The sequence below is a fragment of the Ahaetulla prasina genome, chromosome 1 (genome assembly GCF_028640845.1).
Source record: "Ahaetulla prasina isolate Xishuangbanna chromosome 1, ASM2864084v1, whole genome shotgun sequence".
Lineage (NCBI taxonomy): Eukaryota > Metazoa > Chordata > Lepidosauria > Squamata > Colubridae > Ahaetulla > Ahaetulla prasina.
Window position 1 is genome coordinate 237,138,998 of NC_080539.1, and position 10,816 is coordinate 237,149,813.

Genomic DNA, 10,816 nt, shown 5'->3' on the forward strand with positions numbered 1-10,816 from the left:
TGTTAAGTTAGTAACATGATTGTTAAGTGAATCTGGCTTCCCTGTTGACTTTGCTTGTCAGAAGGTTGCAAAAAGTGAACACATGATCCCGGGACACTGCAATCATCATCAGTACATGCCAGTTGCCAAATGCCTGAATTCTGATTATGTGATCATAGGGATGTTGCAACAGTCATATGTGTGAAAAACAGTCATGTCACTTTTTCAGGATCATTGTAACTTCGAATGATCAGTAAACAAATAATTGTAAGTCAAGGACTACCTGTAGTCCTGACCCTCTGGCTTTTCATAAGACTTGACTTTGTGAACAGGCCTGGGGCCCTGAGTATATGTAGGGATCAGTTTTGTGATTAATTTAGTCATGTGATTTATTTTCATCTATGCATTTGAATATGCATTATTTTAATTATTTTTCTTTTAAAAGTTTTCTGCTTGTCCAGAGTCATTGGTGAAATGGATGGCCATACAAATTAAATAAATAAATATAGGCTTGCTTTGACAGGTTTGGGAGTAGGAAGTGGACCTACCACATCTGGGCTACAAAATTTCAGACTATACTAAATTGCTGCAAAATACAGAAAACTCTAACTTTTTACTGCTATCTAGAGGTTGTCCAGATTTGGTGGGCCTAGTGCAAAGCATATAGCTGGAAGGCAGGCAGCTTGATCCATATAATAGTGGGACAAATTTCCAATGTTCTGGATATACTGATGTGTTTAGTTTCTGATACTGACACAACTATTATATAATATCCAACACAGTTGTTGTCTTGGGAGCCTTCCAAAAAACTGGCATTCCATTGCATTTCAACCTGATGTCATCATCCATTCTAAACATCGGTGCCATGCCGCTTGTTGAGCTAACTTCTGGTTGGCATCACATTATTATAATTGTAGCCTTAGCAGTCCTTCCACTTTATAACCACTGATGTTCTTCCATTTTTATTGAATGGATCCAAATAACAACAAGTAACAGAAAATAGCCAAACTATCCTGAGATCCTAAGTGCAAAATAGGGTTAAGGTAATGGTATGTCCTTGGAATTCACTTTTGTTTAATCTAGCAGCCCAGAATATAAGCCTGGGAAGATATGTTTGAGCTCCAAGTCTTCTACAGCCATTCTTCGAACTCACATTTTTGGTTCTACTTGCATTTGTTGCATAGACCAAGAAAGCAACCTGTTTGCCCCTTATTAAAAATGGATTCAGAAAAAAAATAAATGACAGTTTCTGAGTTTTCATGGACTTTCTTAATAAAAGCATACAAAGCACACACACACACACAAATCTTAACACTCTGTGTATGGTGAGGCTGTGTCTAGTGGTCTGATATTGACATAACAATTATGCAGTTATGTTGGTCTGATCCAACACAGGTGTGGTTTTATGTGTCTTCCGGAAAACTGGCATTCCCTTTCATTTCAACCTGAATGGAATTTCTCTCTTTTTTTTTTTTTTAATTGAAAAAGTTTTACAACAACAATTAAATTTTTTTCCCTCCCCCCCTCCTTCCAAAACCCCCCTCCCCCCCTCCCCGGACTTCCCGGAGCAAACACAAGGTATAGTTCCTTAAACAAAACAGTCATACATTAAATTTTTAAAATCTAACACAATTATAATCTTTCTCTCTCATATAACCTGACTTCTTCCATTAAAATCAAAAATAACATCCTTCATTCAAAAGCAATCCGAAATTTCTTAATCTGATATCTATTTTGAATATAATCAATCCAGTTCTTCCATTCATTTAAATATTTTTCTTGAGTACTGTCTTTCAAGAAGGCTGAGATTTTAGCCATCTCAGCCAAATTGGAAACTTTCAATATCCATTCTTCTATTGTGGGTAATTCTTTTTTCTTCCAATATTGTCCAATCAACAGTCTTGCTGCTGTTATTAAGTTCAAAATCAACTTAGTCTCAATCACTGTACAGTCCGTTGTTATTCCCAAAAGGAAAAATTGCGGTAGGAACTTTATCTTCTTCTTCAGAACATTCTGCATAATCCACCAGATTCTTATCCAGAAAGACTTAATTTTCTTACAAGTCCACCATACATGAAAATATGTAGCATCATCACAATTACATCTCCAACATTTCGCTTGCATATCTGGATACATACATGATAATTTCTTAGGATCTAAATGCCATCTATAAAACATCTTATAAAAATTTTCCTTAAATTCTGCGCTATGTAAATTTAACATTTCTAACCCAAATTTTTCCCATGTTTCCAACATTATTGGTTCTTGAATATTCTGTGCCCATTTTATCATACAATCCTTTATTAAATCTCTTTCAGAATCTATTTCTATCAACACAGTATACAATCTCTTTATATGCCCCTGAGTTTGATTTCTAATTTGTTTAACCAGATTTTCTTCATTTTGAATGATACCAATTTTCTGATCTTCTTTCCATCTAGCCTTTAACTGTCCATATTGAAACCAAGTATAATTCCTCCCTTCTTCTTTTAATGTATCCAAAGATTTTAGTTGTAAATTTCCTCTCATTGTATAAAAGATCTTTATAAGTAATCATTTCTTGTTCCTGTTCTATATTTATATTCTCTACTGCGTGCGAGGACATACCCATATAGGAATTTTATAATTTAACTTATAATAATATTTTTCCCAGACACGCAGAAGAGAAATTCTCAACACATGATTCTTAAAAGCTTTATCTACTTTCTTATCATACAATAAATATGCATGCCAACCATATAATAAATCATAACCTTCTATATTCAAAATCCTTTCCTGCGTCAAATTAAACCAATCACTTATTACCGAAAGAACAACTGCTTCATAATACAGTTTTAAATTAGGCATTTTAATCCTCCTCTTCCGTGTATCTTGCATTATTTTCATTTTGACTCTCGCTTTTTCCTTCCCATATAAATTTATTAATTCCAATCTGCCATTCATCCAAATTTTTATCTTTCTTAATTATTGGTATCATCTGAAACAAGAACAAGAATTTAGGCAAAACATTCATTTTATAGCTGCTATTCTCCTAACAAAGATAATTGTAATTTTTCCAAGTATTCATTTCCTTCTGAATTTTTTCCATAACACATCATAATTATTCTTATACAATTTCCATTTGATGAAGTAAGAAAGACTCCTAAATATTTAACCTTTTTACAATTTCAAATCCTGTTATTTCCTCTAGTTTTTCTTTCTGGTTCTTAATCATATTTTTGGTTAACACTTTTGTTTTATTTTGATTCACTTTAAACCCTGAGACCCTTCCATATTGATTAATTACTTCCAACAAATATACACTGAATTTATAGGCTGAGTCAACATAACAACCAAATCATCTGCAAATGCTCTGACTTTATATTCATATCTTCTAATTCTAATACCTCTATCTCCTTAACTCTCTTATCTTATCCAATAAAGGTTCCAAAGATAAAATAAACAATAAAGGTGATAAAGGACACCCTGCCTTGTTCCTTTCGCAATTTTAAAACTATCTGTCAAACTACCATTAATTATTATCTGAGCTGTTTGCTCTCCATAAATTGCCCTAAGTATTCGTAAAACCATTTCCAAATTGCATTTTGTCTGTTAATTTAAATAAAATTCCCAATGCAAACGATCAAAAGCTTTCTCTGCATCCAAGAATATAAACGCTGCGGAATCTGATTTTTCTTTTCCAAATATTCCAATAAATTCACTATCTGCCTAACGTTATTCCTCATTTGTCTCCCTTTTATAAAACCAGACTGGTCAGTGTGAATCCTTTGTTGTACAATTTCCATTAACCTATTTGCCATTATTTTTGCAAAATCTTATAATCATTATTCAAGAGTGAAATCGGTCTATAATTCCCAGGCTTAGTACAATCCTGATCCTCTTTTGGTATCAATGAAATAAAAGTAGTCCTCCATGATGGTGGTACCTCCTCCCATCAGTATCTGATTAAATAACTCCATAAGTGGACCAACTATCTCATCCTGTAACTTTTTATAATATATTGCTGTAAGTCCATCTGTGCCCGGGATTTCCTATTTTTAATTGCTTTATTACCAAATAATTTCCTCAGAAGTTATAGGCCGATTCAACTCTTCCCTTTGTTCATTACTTAAACCTTTAACCTTATATTCTTTCAAATATTTATCAATATCCATATTCAATATTGTATCTCTGGCATATAAATTTGTATAATATTCCAAGAAAGCTTTTTTAATTTTATCCTGTTGAAATCGCACTTTACCCTTGTATTCAATTTCTTCAATAGTACGTGCTTTCTGTCTTTTCCTTAACATATAAGCCAACCACCTCCTGATTTATTGGCATTACAAAAGTATTATGTTTAGTATATTGTATATTGGTTGCCACCTGATCTGCCATTAACATATTAAATTGACTCTGTAATATCTTTATCGCTCAGTAGTTTTTAAATCATGTGGATTATATACCAATAATTGGTGTTTCCTCTGGATTTCCTCTTCTAAATCCCTACGCTGTTTTTGTAGTTTTCTCCTCTGTCTACTATTAATATATATCAAATTTCCTCTCATAAAGGCCTTGCTCGCGTCCCACACCATTTCTATCCAAGTTCCTTTCCCAAATTATAATCAAAAATTCTTTCATTTGTTTTTACATTGATTTACATTATCCTCATATCTAAACAAATTTTCATTTATTCTCCATGATCTTCTTCCACCTTCATATTGCAACTCCATCCATACCGGACTATGATCAGTTAAACACCTTGGAAATATCTTTGTTTTCCTAACCCTAGAAAGCAAGTCATTGGTAATTAATATAAAATCAATACGGGGAAAAGATTGATGCCTATCCAAAAATAAGTATAATCTCTATCATCAAAATTCTGCCTTCTCCATATATCTTTCAACTCAAAATCTTCCATCAAATCAAAAAAAGATTTAGGCAATTTTGCATGCATAGGAATTTTCTTAGAAAGAGTTCTTTATCTTTTCTAATGTCCATTACACCATTCCAATCCCTAATATAATAAATGTTTTATAGTCCCAAAAAGTCAATTTTTCATGTAACAGTTTATAAAATTTTTCTTGTTGTTGATTAGGTGCATATATGCCAATCACAAGTGTCTTTTTTCCTTCTAAAATCAATTCAATAGCAATATATCTTCCTTGAATGTCCGTTTCAATTAATTTACTTGATATATTTTTCTTCAAATATATAACTATACCATTTTTCTTATTCGGAGCAGAAGAAACAAAATGTTTACCTAATTTCAAATTAATCAAATATTTCTGATCTGATAATTTTATATGTGTCTCTTGCAAACATATCACATCATTTTTAAATTGTTTCAAATAATGGAATATTTTTCTTCTTTTCTGTGCTGAATTTAAACCATTAACATTCCATGTCAAAAATTTATTTGCCATCTCTGGCCTCTTGAAGCTTCTGAGCAATTAGCTGAAGACCCTCACTCTTCGGCTTGGCTCCTCCCACAGCTTCAGTAGTAGAATCCCGTTCCTGTCTTTGAAGTCGTTCCTCCATCTCCTTACGCCTAATAGCTCCCCTTGTCACTCTTTGTTCTTGAGATTGTTCTTGAGGTACTGATATCACAGGTGCAGTTTCAGCTTCCCCACTCTGTTTCTCTTGAAGACTTTTATCCACTGTTTCTACATCCACTTTCAATACATTAAAAAGATGTAGAAATTGCTTTCAATTCAGTATCAATTCGATATCTCCTGCCTTGAAAAAATACTGTTAAACCAATTGGAACCTCCCATCTATATTGAATCTGATGCTTCTTAAGCTCTTGTGTAAAAAACCTAAAATCCCTTCTATCCTTTAACATTTTAGCAGGGATCTCTTTCAAAACCAACACCTCCTGTTCTGCTATTTGCAATTTCTTTTGGTATGTAGCTTGCAAAATCTGATTTCTTATTGTAGAAGTTAAAAAATAAATTACAATATCTCTTGGGAGCTTTTTCTGCCTCGCTACCCAAGAATTAACCCTATATGCCTTATCAATTTGAAAATCAACTTTCCGAGGGTCCATACCTAACATTTCAGCTAAGGCTTCTGATATAACTTTTTAAGATCTTCTTCCTTCCGGTCTTGAAGATTCTCAAAGCCTTCTCCAACGCTCTATATTGCAATACCACCACATGATCCTCATTTTTATCCACTTTATTTTGGAGCTCTCCAACTTTATTATCCAAATACTGATTTGCTTGACTAATTACTTCCACTTTATCCTCCATTACTTCCAAATTTTTTGCCAAACCTTGAAAAACCATCAATAAATCTTCTCTAATTTTTTTTATTAGTCTCTTTAATTTCTTCCCTAAGTTGATCCTTCACACCATGAATATTGTTCATAATTTCTTTAAATCGTTCTTCAGAAACTCTGTTCTGTTCCTTTAATATATCTTCTAAATTAGTTTCAGACCCCCTTCTCGTCATGGGAGCTTTTGGTGGCTTAGATGCCATTTTATTTTAAGTAAAGTCTCTAATTAGAATTATAAAATCTCAAAGTCTCAAAAAGTCTCCAATTAAAGTTGTAAAATAAAAACTTTCACCTTGCCTCCTATGGAAAGCTTCTATTCAGCTAAAATCCACAAAGACGAACTTCGCTTTCTCTCACAAGCAGCCTCCAATCCACTTCCTCTCAGACGCCATTTCTTCCTTCACTAAGTTCAAGTGAGAAAAAGTTTTCCCCCTTTTTAAAAAGAAGTAGAAGTCAGCTCTCTTCTTGCTTCCCCAGTAATCGATCACTTGTATTTGTCCCGTCTGCTTTTAGTTATTCAAAACGGAATCAATTGAGCAGAAGTGGGCGTTTTCCTCTTGTCCTGCCTAATTAGCAGGATCGAGCCGAGTCTGGAGTATGGCTGGGTTAGGCAGGCACCCCTCCGACACTCTGCATAAGAAAGCAGAGCCCCTGGGGCAATCTTCTGCTATCCAGCCGCTCTTGCTAATCTCTTTCACCCAGAGAAAAGCTTTGAAGCTGGCTAACAGCCGTTCTCCGCTGTTTCACCAGCTTTTACAGAATCTCAGTTCGGGACGCCATTCCAGACGTCCTCCGGGGAAAACGAAACCACTGGAAGTCCCAACCTGAATGGAATTTCTCATTCATTTAGTGAATGAAGCATTAGTACCACCATTCATTAAATGCCACCTATTTTTATATAAGTATAAAATTAAGTAAGCAGAAGCATGCCCTGCTTCTTCAAACTAGTCCATCAATCTATTCTCACACTGGCTAACCAACTACAACAGAGAACCTACAAATATTCCTAACAGAGGGCTGTCAAAGACAGTCTTTCTAACATCAAAGCTAATAGCCATTGATCCCCAAACCTTCCATGAATTGGCCCAGCCCCCCTTTTTTTTAAGCCAGCCAAGCTGGTAGTCAGCATTAAATCTCATTAGTCTTCAAAAAGACTTACTTCATGATACATTTTTGAATACACGCTTAGTTGTCAGCTGTTCTAAGGACGGGGAAAAAGAGAGAGAATACTATAACTATCTAATTTATTTCTTGTAGTTCAGGCTCTTTCTGGTCATGACAAGTGTTACACGACTAATGTATTGAATCAAATGGTGCGTTTAGCTGAATGAATTTACTACTGCTTGTTAAATTTGCACATGATTTAAGCTTTGATTTTAGGAGTATGGATAAAGATTAAGAATGCTTATGGAAGATGTATATTTTCTGGTGTACATCACAGGATAGCAAATGGGTAAGTTGCCTCTGTCACCTCACACACTGGAGGCTGTTCTGCTCTCTCTCGCTCTCTTTCTTTTTCCTTTTCAACCAATCCATTCCTTTCTTTTGATGTCTGTCCTTAACATGCTGACAGAAATCACACACACTTAGAAAAGTATTGAAAATTGGAACAGGTTATTAACGACAGCATAGGCATTAGCCAATAGTTTTTCACTGTATTTGGTCTTTTAATCACTTCAAATTGATTGATGGTAATAGCAACTAACATCCATTTCTGGGGGGAAAATGCATCATCATTTATTTTTTTTTAGCTTAATAACTGTTTGAAAAACCAGCCCTATGTTATACAAAACGGTGTTCATTGTCCTTGGGACTATGTTATCTTAGGCTTTTGATAATCTCTTACACATTTACTAATGAGCCAGATGTAAAATTTTGTTCTCTGGTATACCTGCACCCATATCTTTTTATAGAAGCAGACATTCTTTGTAGTTGACTAAACTTTCTGAAACAATGCAATAGTGCAAGAAAAAAAGCAAGATCTATTGTAATTGTAGGCGAGTTGTGAATAATAAGGGAAAAAAATAAATTCCAATAGGCAAAGTATACAGGTGGTCCTCGACTTACAACAGTTCATTTATCAACCGTTCAAAGTTACAAAGACACTGAAAAAAATGACTTATGACCGTTTTTCACCCTTGCGAACTTTGTAACACCTCCATAGTCATGTGATCAAAAGTCAGATGCTCGGCAACTGGTTCATATTTATAATCGTTGCTGTATCCCAAGGTTCATGTGATCCCCTTTTGCGACCTGACAAGCAAAGTCAATGGGGAAACCAGATTCACTTAACAACCGGGTTATTAACTTATCAAGTGCAGTAATTCATTTAACAATGAATGGGGCAAAATTCATTTACCAAATGTTTCACTTAAGAACAGAAATTTTGGGCTCCCTTGTGGTCGTAAATGAAGGACTGCTGTAGTTAGTTGATATATGTCAAACTTTTTTTATCTCCAGTTCTGCATGTACACTTGGGAAAGTAAAAAAGACACCTTGAACATAGTAGGATTTTCTTATGAGTAACCACGCATAGAAATGCATATTTTAAACTGGATTATTTCTGTATGAGGCAAAACATTTTAAAAATTGAGAATTTTACTAAGCAGGAAGCGATAAGGAGGTCCAATATCGTAATTTTCCATGTATAGTTCCTTTAATGTTTTCCCATTGTCTTTCACTTTTTCCTAAAAGAGGCAATGATGGAAAAGCTATATAGTGTCTTTTGATTGATGCTGCTCAGAGATCTCTGTCTGAGATTACTCTTAGCCTATTTTGCAAGAAATGGAGTTTGCAAGAAACGGAGTATATCTACTGCCACTGAACAACCTGCTCAAATATCCTTTCTGCAGCAACTTATTTAATTGCTCTTGTATGAAATTTGGTACTTGGATGGCATAGGATGCTGTCTTTGGATTTTCACTTTTGCAGGTTTTCATTGCAACCACACATTTCCATTCAGCCAGTTGATTGTTTTCAATGTACTGCTTGCTTTTATTTGATTTGAAGCACTATTTTAAGCTTCTTATCTTTGTAACTGCCTTGATTTGATTTGTTTTTGTTTTTTCCACCAGAGAGTTGATACTGAAGTGTTGCAGATGTAAGATAGACTTTTAAGAAATGGGACTTCAATTCCCTAGCTTTTATAGAAGGTTTACAAAAGAAATTTTATTGCTAAGAAAATCTGGTAAGAAATAAACTGAATAATAAGCCCACATTTCCTTACAGGCAAAACCTTATTAAAACCACTAGACATTAGGAACAGACAACGCAACAAATTGTGTCTAGGTTGATAGCATTATAACATGATCTAATAATTGAATTTACTGTATCAAAGATTCACATCTGCCAATTTCTGTGCACCTTAACTGACTAGGAATCTACTAACCTGGGCATTTGGCAAGCTGTACTTAGTTTTGAAAAAAGCAACAAAGCGCTTTTCAAACTGTCAAAACAGTTTAGACCAGGGGTATTCAATCTTTTTATACCTACCGCCCACTTTTATATCTTTGTTAGTAGTAAAATTTTCTAATCACCCACCGGTTCCACAGTAATGCGCCGTGTATCGTCATCGTCTGTGCATGCCTCTCGCGCATCGTGGATTGGGTTTGCAGGGGGGTGGCGGCTACCAGCTCTGCTTGTCTGTTACAGCTGGGTGGTGTGGGGCGGGGAAGATGCACGGGCTATTCTGGGACGAGGCTCTTTTGTTTGTGGACGTGCTATGGCGCCATTTAGTTTCACTTATGTAACGCAAACTAAACTTATGCGCGGGTGATACAAATAGTATATTTTCAGAAATTTAAATTGTCACGGGGAATTTTATAAAAACCTAATGAAAATGTTTTTAAATAATGCTATGAATTTTTTTTAAGAAGTCAATTAAATTAAAAAAAGGAAAGTGCTTCAGTATCGGACAAAACCCCTACCAGCCACCATGAAAGCTGGAACGCCTGCTAGTGGGTGTTAGGGACCAGGTTGACTACCACTGGTTTAGACTACAGTATACAGTATGTAGCACATAATTCTCAGCTTCATTTTGTTGTGAGATAATATGAATGCAGAATTCTAATGGGTTTATTTTAGATGATCATCCCTAACTCTAATCCCAACTTTAAGTTTTTTAAGGATTAGCTCTTAGTCTCATCTGGAATTCTCCAGATATAATAGGAGTGTAATTTCCACAACTGTCAATCTGTGTCAATATACTGTCTAGGAATTCTGATCTCAACATATCTTGGAAAGTGTCAAAGGGTAGGGTACCATAGTATTACCATAGTCTGCCATTGTTATTCCATTGTTACATAAAGATTCTCAATTTATGCCCATATTTGGAAGCATCAAGGTGATTTTGGCTGATATCAAAAAGCTATATAGTGTCTTTTGATTGATGCTGCTCAGAGATCTCTGCCTGAGATTACTCTTAGCCTATTTTGCAAGAAATGGAGTTTGCAAGAAACGGAGTATATCTACTGCCACTGAACAACCTGCTCAAATATCCTTTCTGCAGCAACTTATTTAATTGCTCTTGTATGAAATTTGGTACTTGGATGGCATAGGATGCTGTCTTTGGATTTTCCA